General features: G+C 39.0%; 1 non-coding gene across 1 annotated transcript; it reads left to right on the top strand.

Moving 5' to 3' along the window:
* Window positions 1-1,678: 1,678 nt before the first annotated feature.
* On the top strand, window positions 1,679-1,782 carry LOC130964532 (small nucleolar RNA R71). Its single transcript, XR_009080622.1, has one exon. It is a non-coding gene; the product is annotated as a small nucleolar RNA R71 (small nucleolar RNA).
* Window positions 1,783-10,607: the final 8,825 nt, after the last annotated feature.

Genomic DNA, 10,607 nt, shown 5'->3' with positions numbered 1-10,607 from the left:
GGCCTCTCAACACCAAACTTAGAGTTTGGTTGTGGCCTCTCAACACCAAACTTAGAGTTTGGTTGTGGCCTCCCAACACCAAACTTAGAGTTTGAATGTGAGGGGCTTTGTTTGACTCTGTATTGAGAGAAGCTTTTGATACTTCTTCTCCATGTGTACAGAAGGAGAACCTTGAGTCTTGAATACAAGGTAGTCCTCATTTAATTGAAGGACCAACTCTCCTTTGTCAACATCAATCACAGCTTTTGTTGTGGCTAGGAAAGGTCTGCCAAGGATGATGGATTCATCCTCATCCTTCCTAGTGTCTAGGATTATGAAATCAGCAGAGATGTAAAGGCCTTCAACCTTCACTAGCACATCCTCTACTAGTCCATAAGCCTGTTTTATTGATTTGCCTGCCATCTCTAGTGAGATTCTTGCAGCTTGTACCTCAAAGATTCCTAGTTTCTCCATTACAGAGAATGGCATGAGGTTAATACCTAACCCTAGGTCACACAGAGCCTTCTCAAAGGTCATGGTGCCTATGGTACAAGGTATTAAGAATTTACCAGGATCCTATTTCTTTTGAGGTAAAGTTTGCTGAACCTAGGTATTCAGTTCGTTAATAAGCAATGGAGGTTCATCCTCTCAAGTCTCATTACCAAATAGCTTGGTATTCAGCTTCATGATTGCTCCTAAATACTGGGCAACTTGCCCTTCAGTAATGTTTTCATCTTCTTCAAAAGATAAATAGTCATCAGAGCTCATGAATGGTAAAAAGAAAGTTCAATGGAATCTCTATGGTCTCTGTATGAGCCTCAGATTCCTATGGTTCCTCATTGGGGTACTCCTTAATAGCCAGTGGACGTTCCCTGAGGTCTTTCTCACTGGGAATCATTGCCTTTTCACTCTCTCCAGGTTCGGCCATGTTGGTCACAGTTATGACCTTGCACTCTCTTTTGGGATTCTCTTCTGTATTGCTTTGGAGAGTGCTAGGAGGAGTTTCAGTAACCCTTTTACTCAGCTGACCCACTTGTGTCTCCAAATTTTTGATGGAGGACCTTGTTTCATTCATGAAACTGAGAGTAGACTTAGATAGATCAGAGACTATATTTGCTAAGCTAGATGGATTCTGCTCAGAATTCTCTGTCTGTTGTTAAGAGGATGATGGAAAAGGCTTGCCATTGCTAAATATGTTTCTTCCACCATTATTATTGTTAAAGCCTTGTTGAGGCTTTTGTTGATCCTTCCATGAGAAATTTGGATGATTTCTCCATGAGGGATTATAGGTGTTTCCATAGGCTTCACCTATGTAATTCACCTCTGCCATTGTAGGGTTCTCAGGATCATAAGCTTCTTCTTCAGAAGATGCTTCTTTAGTACTGTTGCATGCATTTTGCAATCCATTCAGACTCTGAGAAATCATATTAATTTGCTGAGTCAATATTTTGTTCTGAGCCAATATGGCATTCAGAGCATGAATTTCAAGAACTCTCTTCCTCTGAGGCGTCTCTTATTCACAGGATTCCTTTCAGAGGTGTATATGAACTGGTTATTTGCAACCATTTTAATGAGTTCCTGAGTTTCTGCAGGCGTTTTCTTTAGGTGAATAGATCCACCTGCAGAATGGTCCAATGATATCTTAGACAATTCAGACAGACCATCATAGAATATATCCAGGATGGTCCATTCTGAGAGCATGTCAGAAGGACACTTTTTGGTCGGTTACTTGTATCTTTCCCATGCTTCATAGAGGGATTCACCTTCTTTCTGCCTGAAGGTTTGAACATCCACTCTAAGCTTACTCAGCTTTTGAGGAAGAAATAATTTGGCTAAGAAAACCGTGACCAGCTTATCCCAAGAGTTCAAGCTATCTCTAGGTTGAGAGTCTAGCCATATTCTAGCTCTGTCTCTTACAGCAAAAGGGAAAAGCATAAGCTTGTAGACCTCGGGATCAACTCCATTGGTCTTAACAGTATCACAGATCTGCAAGAATTCAATTAAGAACTGAAAAGGATCTTCTGATGGAAGTCCATAAAACTTGCAATTCTGTTGCATCAGAGAAACTAATTGAGGCTTTAGCTCAAAATTGTTTGCTCCAATGGCAGGGATTGAGATGCTTCTTCCATGGAAGTTGGAAGTTGGTGTAGTGTAGTCACTAAGTATCTTCCTTGCATTGTTATTGTTGTTGGGTTTAGCCATTACTTCTTTTTCAAGATTCTTTGTAAGGTTTTCTCTGGATTGTTGTGCTTTAGCTTCTCTTAGCTTCTTCTTTAGAGTCCTTTCAGGTTCAGGGTCAGCATCAACAAGAATGTCATTGGCCTTGCTCCTGCTTATACGAAAAAGAAAAGGACAGAAAAGAAGAGGAATCCTCTATGTCACAGAATAGAGATTCTTTTATGTGAATAGAAGAGAAGAAGAATAGAGGAGGAAAAATTCGAACACAGAGAGAGAATAGAAGAGGGTTCGAATTATGAGTAGAAGAGAAGTGTTAGTAGATAAATAAAATAATTAGAAAGAGGTGAGAGAGAGAAATTCAAAATTTATTTTGAAAAATGGGTTATCAATTTTCGAAAAAGTTAGAAGAGATAAAATTAGAATTTAAATTAATTAGTTAATTAAAAAGATTTTTTGAAAAAGAAGGAGGTGATTTTCGAAAATAGAAGAGAGATAATTAGTTAGGTGGTTTTGAAAAAGATTTTGAAATTAATTTTGAAAAGATAAGAAGTTAGAAAAAGATATTTTGAAATTAAAGTTAAAAGAGATATGATTGAAAAAATTTGATCTTAAAAAGATATGATTGAAAAGATATGATTGAAGAAAATTTGGTTTTTTTTTTAAAAGATATGATTGAAAAGATATGGTTGAAAAAGATTTGATTGAAAAAGATATGTTTGAAAATATATGATTGAAAAGCCAATTTTTGAAAAAGATTTTATTTTTAAATTTAAAATTAATGACTTGACTAATAAAAAACTAAAAGATATGATTCTAGAACTTAAAGATTGAACCTTTCTTAACAAGAAAGTAACAAACTAAAAAATTTTTTTTAATCAAATCCTTAATTGTTAGCAAGGTTTTCGAAAATATGAAATAAAAATAAGAAAAAGGTTTTGAAAATAAAATTTTTTTTAAAAATTTCGTAAATAAATAAAAAATAAAAAAATTAATTTTTGAAAAAGATTTGAAAAGATAAAATTTTTAAATCGAAATTTTGACTTGACTAACAAGAAACAACTAAATTTTAAAAGTCTTTGACTAAGTCAACCCAAAATTTCGAAATTTATGAGTGAAATAAGGAAAAGATATTTTTTATTTTTGAATTTTTATGAGGAAAGAGAAAAACAACAAAATGACACATAGCACAAAAATTTTAGATCAAACAAAAGAAAATATGCAAGAACACTTTGAATGTCAAGATGAATACCAAGAACACTTTGAAGATCATGATGAACATCAAGAACATATTTTTGAAAAATTTTCAAGAAAAGGAAGACATGCAAGACACCAAACTTAGAAATTTTTAATGCTTAGACACTAACAAATTAAAAATGCATATGAAAAACAAGAAAATCACAAGATCAAACAAGGACAATCATCAAGAATAACTTGAAGATCAAGAAGAACATATGCATGAGTTTTCGAAAAATGCAAGAAAAATTAAAACATGCAATTAACACCAAACTTAAAATTTGACACTAGACTCAAACAAGAAACACAAAATTATTTTTGTTTTTATGATTTTATTAATTTTTTTGTAATTTTTAGAAAAAATATTTTGAAAAAGAAAATAAAGAAAGTTCAAAATTTTTAATACGAATTCCAGGAATCATGCAATGTTAGTCTAAAGCTTCAGTCTAAAAAGATTAGACATGGCTAGCCAAGCTTCAGCAGGACATTACATACAACAGCCAAATTGATGGGAATCAACTAGCTCCTGTGATGATAAAAGCATCATCTGAAACTCTAGAATTTGTTCTTAAAAATTCTTAAGAACAAAATAAAAAGGAAAAATACCTAATTTAAGCAACAAGATGAACCGTCAGTTGTCCAAACATGAACAATCCCCAGCAACGGTACCAAAACTTGGTACACGAAATTGTGATACACAACTTCATGCAGCTGACCAGCAAGTGCACTGGGTCGTCTAAGTAATACCTTACGTGAGTAAGGATCGATCCCACGGAGATTGTCGGCTTGAAGCAAGCTATGGTCATCTTGTAAATCTCAGTCAGGCAGATTCAAATGGTTATGAAGCTTTAGTAATTACAAGATAAAAAAAACATAAAATAATGATAGAGATACTTATGTAATTCATTAGTGGAAATTTCAGATAAGCGTATGGAGATGCATTATTCCTTCTGAATCTCTGCTTTCCTACTGGTGCGCGAAATCGTGATCACTACAACTTCGCACAACTAACCAGCAAGTGCACTGGGTCGTCCAAGTAATAAACCTTACGCGAGTAAGGGTCGATCCCACGGAGATTGTTGGTATGAAGCAAGCTATGGTCACCTTGTAAATCTTAGTCAGGCAGACTCAAATGGGTATAGATGATATATGAATAAACATAAAGATAAAGATAGAGGTACTTATGTATATCATTGGTGAGAGCTTCAGATAAGCGTATGAAGATGCTTTCCCTTCCGTCTCTCTGCTTTCTTACTGTCTTCATCCAATCCTTCTTACTCCTTTCCATGGCAAGCTTATGCAAGGGTTTCACCGTTGTCAGTGGCTACCTCCCATCCTCTCAGTGAAAACGTTCCTATGCTCTGTCACAGCATGGCTAATCATCTGTCGGTTCTCGGTCAGGCCGGAATAGAATCCAGTGATTCTTTTGCGTCTGTCACTAACGCCCCGCCTGCTAGGAGTTTGAAGCACGTCACAGTCATTCAATCATTGAATCCTACTCAGAATACCACAGACAAGGTTAGACCTTCCGGATTCTCTTGAATGCCGCCATCAGTTCTTGCCTATACCACGAAGATTCTGATCTCACGGAATGGTTGGCTCGGTTGTCATGCGAGCACTCGGTTGTCAGGCGATCAACCATGCATCGTGTATCAGGAATCAAAGAGATATTCACTAGAGCCTTGTTGCTTGTAGAACAGAAGTGGTTGTCAGTCACTTTGTTCATAAGTGAGAATGATGATGAGTGTCACGGATCATCACATTCATCAAGTTGAAGAACAAGTGATATCTTGGACAAAGATCAAGCGGAATTGAATAGAAGAACAATAGTAATTGCATTAATACTCGAGGTACAGCAGAGCTCCACACCTTAATCTATGGTGTGTAGAAACTCCACCGTTGAAAATACATAAGAACAAGGTCTAGGCATGGCCGAATGGCCAGCCTCCCAAAGAGGGTTCAATCATAAAAACATGATCAAAAGATGAAAATACAATAGTAAAAGGTCCTACTTATAGGAAACTAGTAGCCTAAGGTGTACAAAGATGAGTAAATGACAAAAAAATCCACTTCCGGGCCCACTTGGTGTGTGCTTGGGCTGAGCAATGAAGCATTTTTCGTGTAGAGACTCTTCTTGGAGTTAAACGCCAGCTTTGGTGCCAGTTTGGGCGTTTAACTCCCATTTTGGTGCCAGTTCCGGCGTTTAACGCTGGAAATTCTGTAGGTAACTTTGAACGCCGGTTTGGGCCATCAAATCTTGGGCAAAGTATGGACTATCATATATTGCTGGAAAGCCCAGGATGTCTACTTTCCAACGCCGTTGAGAGCGCGCCAATTGGGTATCTTTAGCTCCAGAAAATTCACTTCGAGTGCAGGGAGGTCAGAATCCAACAGCATCTGCAGTCCTTTTCAGTCTCTGAATCAGATTTTTGCTCAGGTCCCTCAATTTCAGCCAGAAAATACCTGAAATCACAGAAAAACACACAAACTCATAGTAAAGTCCAGAAAAGTGAATTTTAACTAAAAACTAATAAAAATATACTAAGAACTCAACTAAAACTACTAAAAACATACTAAAAACAATGCCAAAAAGCGTACAAATTATCCGCTCATCACAACACCAAACTTAAATTGTTGCTTGTCCTCAAGCAACTGAAGATCAAATAAGATAAAAAGAAGAGAATATGCAATGAATTCCAAAAACATCTATGAAGATCAGTATTAATTAGATGAGCGGGGCTTTTAGCTTTTTGCCTCTGAACAGTTTTGGCATCTCACTCTATCCTTTGAAATTCAGAATGATTGGCTTCTTTAGGAACTCAGAATCCAGATAATGTCATTGATTCTCCTAGTTAAGTATGATGATTCTTGAACACAGCTACTTCATGAGTCTTGGCCGTGGCCCAAAGCACTCTGTCTTCCAGTATTACCACCGGATACATACATGCCACAGACACATAATTGGGTGAACATTTTCAGATTGTGACTCAGCTTTGCTAGAGTCCCCAATTAGAGGTGTCCAGGGTTCTTAAGCACACTCTTATTGCCTTGGATCACAACTTTATTTCTTTCTTTTTCTTTCTTTTTCTCTTTCTTTTTCGTTTTTTTTTTCGCTTGCTTCTCTTTTTTTTTTTGTATTCACTGCTTTTTCTTGCTTCAAGAATCATTTTTATGATTTTTCATATCCTCAGTAACATGTCTCCTTTTTCATCATTCTTTCAAGAGCCAACATTCATGAACCACAAATTCAAAAGACATATGCACTGTTCAAGCATACATTCAGAGAACAAAAGTATTGCCACCACATCAAAATAATTAAACTGTTATAAAATTCAAAATTCATGCAATTCTTATCTTTTTCAATTAAGAACATTGTTTATTCAAGAAAGGTGATGGATTCATAGGACATTCATAACTTTAAGGCATAGACACTAATGATCATAAGACACAAACATAGATAAACATAAGCACTAAAATTCGAAAAACAAGAAAATAAAGAACAGGGAGATTAAAGAACGGGTCCACCTTAGTGACGGCGGCTTGTTCTTCCTCTTGAAGGTCTTATGGAGTGCTTGAGCTCCTCAATGTCTCTTCCTTGTCTTTGTTGCTCCTCTCTCATGATTCTTTGATCTTCTCTAATTTCATGGAGGAGGATGGAATGTTCTTGGTGCTCCACCCTTAGTTGTCCCATGTTGGAACTCAATTCTCCTAGGGAGGTGTTTAGTTGCTCCCAATAGTCTTGTGGAGGAAAGTGCATCCCTTGAGGTATCTCAGGGATCTCATGATGAGAGGGGTCTCTTGTTTGCTCCATCCTTTTCTTGGTGATGGGCTTGTCCTCATCAATAAGGACGTCTCCCTCTATGTCAACTCCAACTGAATAACAGAGGTGACAAATGAGATGAGGAAAGGCTAACCTTGCTAAGGTAGAGGACTTATCCGCCACCTTATAGAGTTCTTGGGCTATAACCTCATGAACTTCCACTTCTTCTCCAATCATGATGCTATGGATCATGATGGCCCGGTCTAGAGTAACTTCGGACCGGTTGCTAGTGGGAATGATTGAGCGTTGGATAAACTCCAACCATCCTCTAGCCACGGGTTTGAGGTCATGCCTTCTCAATTGAACCGGCTTCCCTCTTGAATCTCTCTTCCATTGTGCGCCCTCTTCACATATGACTGTGAGGACTTGGTCCAACCTTTGATCAAAGTTGACCCTTCTAGTGTAAGGATGTTCATCTCCTTGCATCATGGGCAAGTTGAATGCTAACCTTACATTTTCCGGACTAAAATCCAAGTATTTCCCCCGAACCATAGTAAGCCAATTCTTTGGATCCGGGTTCACACTTTGATCATGGTTCTTGGTGATCCATGCATTGGCATAGAACTCTTCGACCATCAAGATTCCGACTTGTTGAATGGGGTTGGTAAGAACTTCCCAACCTCTTCTTCGGATCTCATGTCGGATCTCCGGATATTCACTCTTTTTGAGTGAAAAAGGGACCTCGGGGATCACCTTCTTCAAGGCCACAACTTCATAGAAGTGGTCTTGATGCACCCTTGAGATGAATCTCTCCATCTCCCATGACTCGGAGGTGGAAGCTTTTGCCTTCCCTTTCCTCTTTCTAGAGGTTTCTCCGGCCTTGGATGCCATAAATGGTTATGGAAAAACAAAAAGCAATGCTTTTACCACACCAAACTTAAAAGGTTTGCTCGTCCTCGAGCAAAAGAAGAAAGAAGAGAGTAGAAGAAGAAGAAATGAGGAAGAAGGGAGTGGCTTAGTGTTCGGCCAAAGAGGGGGAGAAGTGGTGTTTAGGTTGTGTGAAAATGAAGGGGTGAAGAAGGGTATATATAGGGGAGGGGGGCTCATGGTTCGGTCATGTATGGGTGGGTTTGGGAGGGAAAGTGGTTTGAATTTGAAGGGTGAGGTAGGTGGGGTTTTATGAAGGATGGATGTGAGTGGTGAAGAGAAAGATGGGATTTGATAGGTGAAGGGTTTTTGGGGAAGAGGTGTTGAGGTGATTGGTGAATGGGTGAAGAAGAGAGAGAGTGGTGGGGGTAGGTGGGGATCCTGTGGGGTCCACAGATCCTGTGGTGTCAAGGAAAAGTCATCCCTGCACCAAATGGCATGCAAAATCACGTTTTGAGCCATTTCTGGCGTTAAACGCCGGGCTGGTGCCCATTTCTGGCGTTTAACGCCAGGTTTTTGCCCTTTTCTGGCGTTTAACGCCAGTCTGGTGCCCCTTTCTGGCGTTAAACGCCCAGAATGGTGCCAGACTGGGCGTTAAACGCCCACCTGCTAGCCTTACTGGCGTTTAAACGCCAGTAAGTTCTTCCTCTAGGGTGTGCTATTTTTCTTCCTGTTTTTCATTCTGTTTTTGCTTTTTCACTTGATTTTGTGACTTCTCATGATCATCAACCTACAAAAAAACATAAAATAACAAAAAAAATAGATAAAATGTAAAATTGGGTTGCCTCCCAACAAGCGCTTCTTTAATGTCAGTAGCTTGACAGAGGGCTCTCATGGAGCCTCACAGATGCTCAGAGAAATGTTGGAACCTCCCAACACCAAACTTAGAGTTTGAATGTGGGGGTTCAACACCAAACTTAGAGTTTGGTTGTGGCCTCCCAACACCAAACTTAGAGTTTGACTGTGGGGGCTCTGTTTGACTCTGAATTGAGAGAAGCTCTTCATGCTTCCTCTCCATGGTGACAGAGGGATATCCTTGAGCCTTAAACACAAAGGATTCTTCATTCACTTGAATGATCAGTTCACCTCCATCAACATCAATCACAGCCTTAGCTGTGGCTAGGAAGGGTCTGCCAAGGATGATGGTTTCATCCATGCACTTCCCAGTCTCTAGGACTATGAAATCAGTAGGGATGTAATGGTCTTCAATCTTCACCAAAACATTCTCTACAAGTCCATGAGCTTGTTTTCTTGAATTGTCTGCCATCTCTAATGAGATTCTTGTAGCTTGCACCTCAAAGATCCCTAGCTTCTCCATTACAGAGAGAGGCATGAGGTTTACACTTGACCCTAAGTCACACAGAGCCTTCTTGAAGGTCATGGTGCCTATGGTACAAGGTATTGAAAACTTCCCAGGATCTTGTCTCTTTTGAGGTAATTTCTGCCTAGACAAGTCATCCAGTTCTTTGGTGAGCAAAGGAGGTTCATTCTCCCAAGTCTCATTTCCAAATAACTTGTCATTTAGCTTCATGATTGCTCCAAGGTATTTAGCAACTTGCTCTTCAGTGACATACTCATCCTCTTCAGAGGAAGAATACTCATCAGAGCTCATGAATGGCAGAAGTAAATCCAATGGAATCTCTATGGTCTCATTTTGAGCCTCAGATTCCAATGGTTCCTCATTTGGGAACTCAGTGGAGGTCAGTGCACGCCCACTGAGGTCTTCCTCAGTGGCGTTCACTTCCTCTCTTTCCTCTCCAAATTCGGCCATGTTGATGGCCTTGCACTCTCCTTTTGGATTTTCTTCTGTGTTGCTTGGAAGAGTACTTGGAGGGAGTTCAGTAACTTTCTTGCTCAGCTGTCCCACTTGTGCCTCCAAATTTCTAATGGAGGACCTTGTTTCAGTCATGAAACTTTGAGTGGTTTTGATTAGATCAGAGACCATGGTTGCTAAGTCAGAGGGGTTCTGCTTAGAATTCTCTGTCTGTTGCTGAGAAGATGATAGAAAAGGCTTGCCATTGCTAAACCTGTTTCTTCCACCATTATTGTTGTTGAAACCTTGTTGAGGTCTCTCTTGATTCTTCCATGAGAAATTTGGGTGATTTCTCCATGAAGAATTATAGGTGTTTCCATAGGGTTCTCCTAGGTAATTCACCTCTTCCATTGAAGGGTTCTCAAGATCATAAGCTTCTTCTTCAGATGAAGCATCCTTAGTACTGCTTGGTGTATTTTGCATTCCAGACAGACTTTGAGAAATCAAATTGACTTGTTGAGTCAATATCTTGTTCTGAGCCAGAATGGCATTCAGAGTATCAATCTCAAGAACTCCTTTCTTCTGATTAGTCCCATTGTTCACAGGATTCCTTTCAGAAGTGTACATGAATTGGTTATTTGCAACCATTTCAATTAGCTCTTGAGCTTCTGTAGGCGTCTTCTTCAGATGAAGAGATCCTCCAGCAGAGCTATCCAAAGACATCTTGGATAGTTCAGAGAGACCATCATAGAAAATACCTATGATGCTCCATTCATA

The sequence above is a fragment of the Arachis stenosperma genome, chromosome 2 (assembly GCF_014773155.1).
Source record: "Arachis stenosperma cultivar V10309 chromosome 2, arast.V10309.gnm1.PFL2, whole genome shotgun sequence".
Classification (NCBI taxonomy): Eukaryota; Viridiplantae; Streptophyta; class Magnoliopsida; order Fabales; family Fabaceae; genus Arachis; species Arachis stenosperma.
This window is presented reverse-complemented; position numbering and strand designations above follow the sequence as displayed.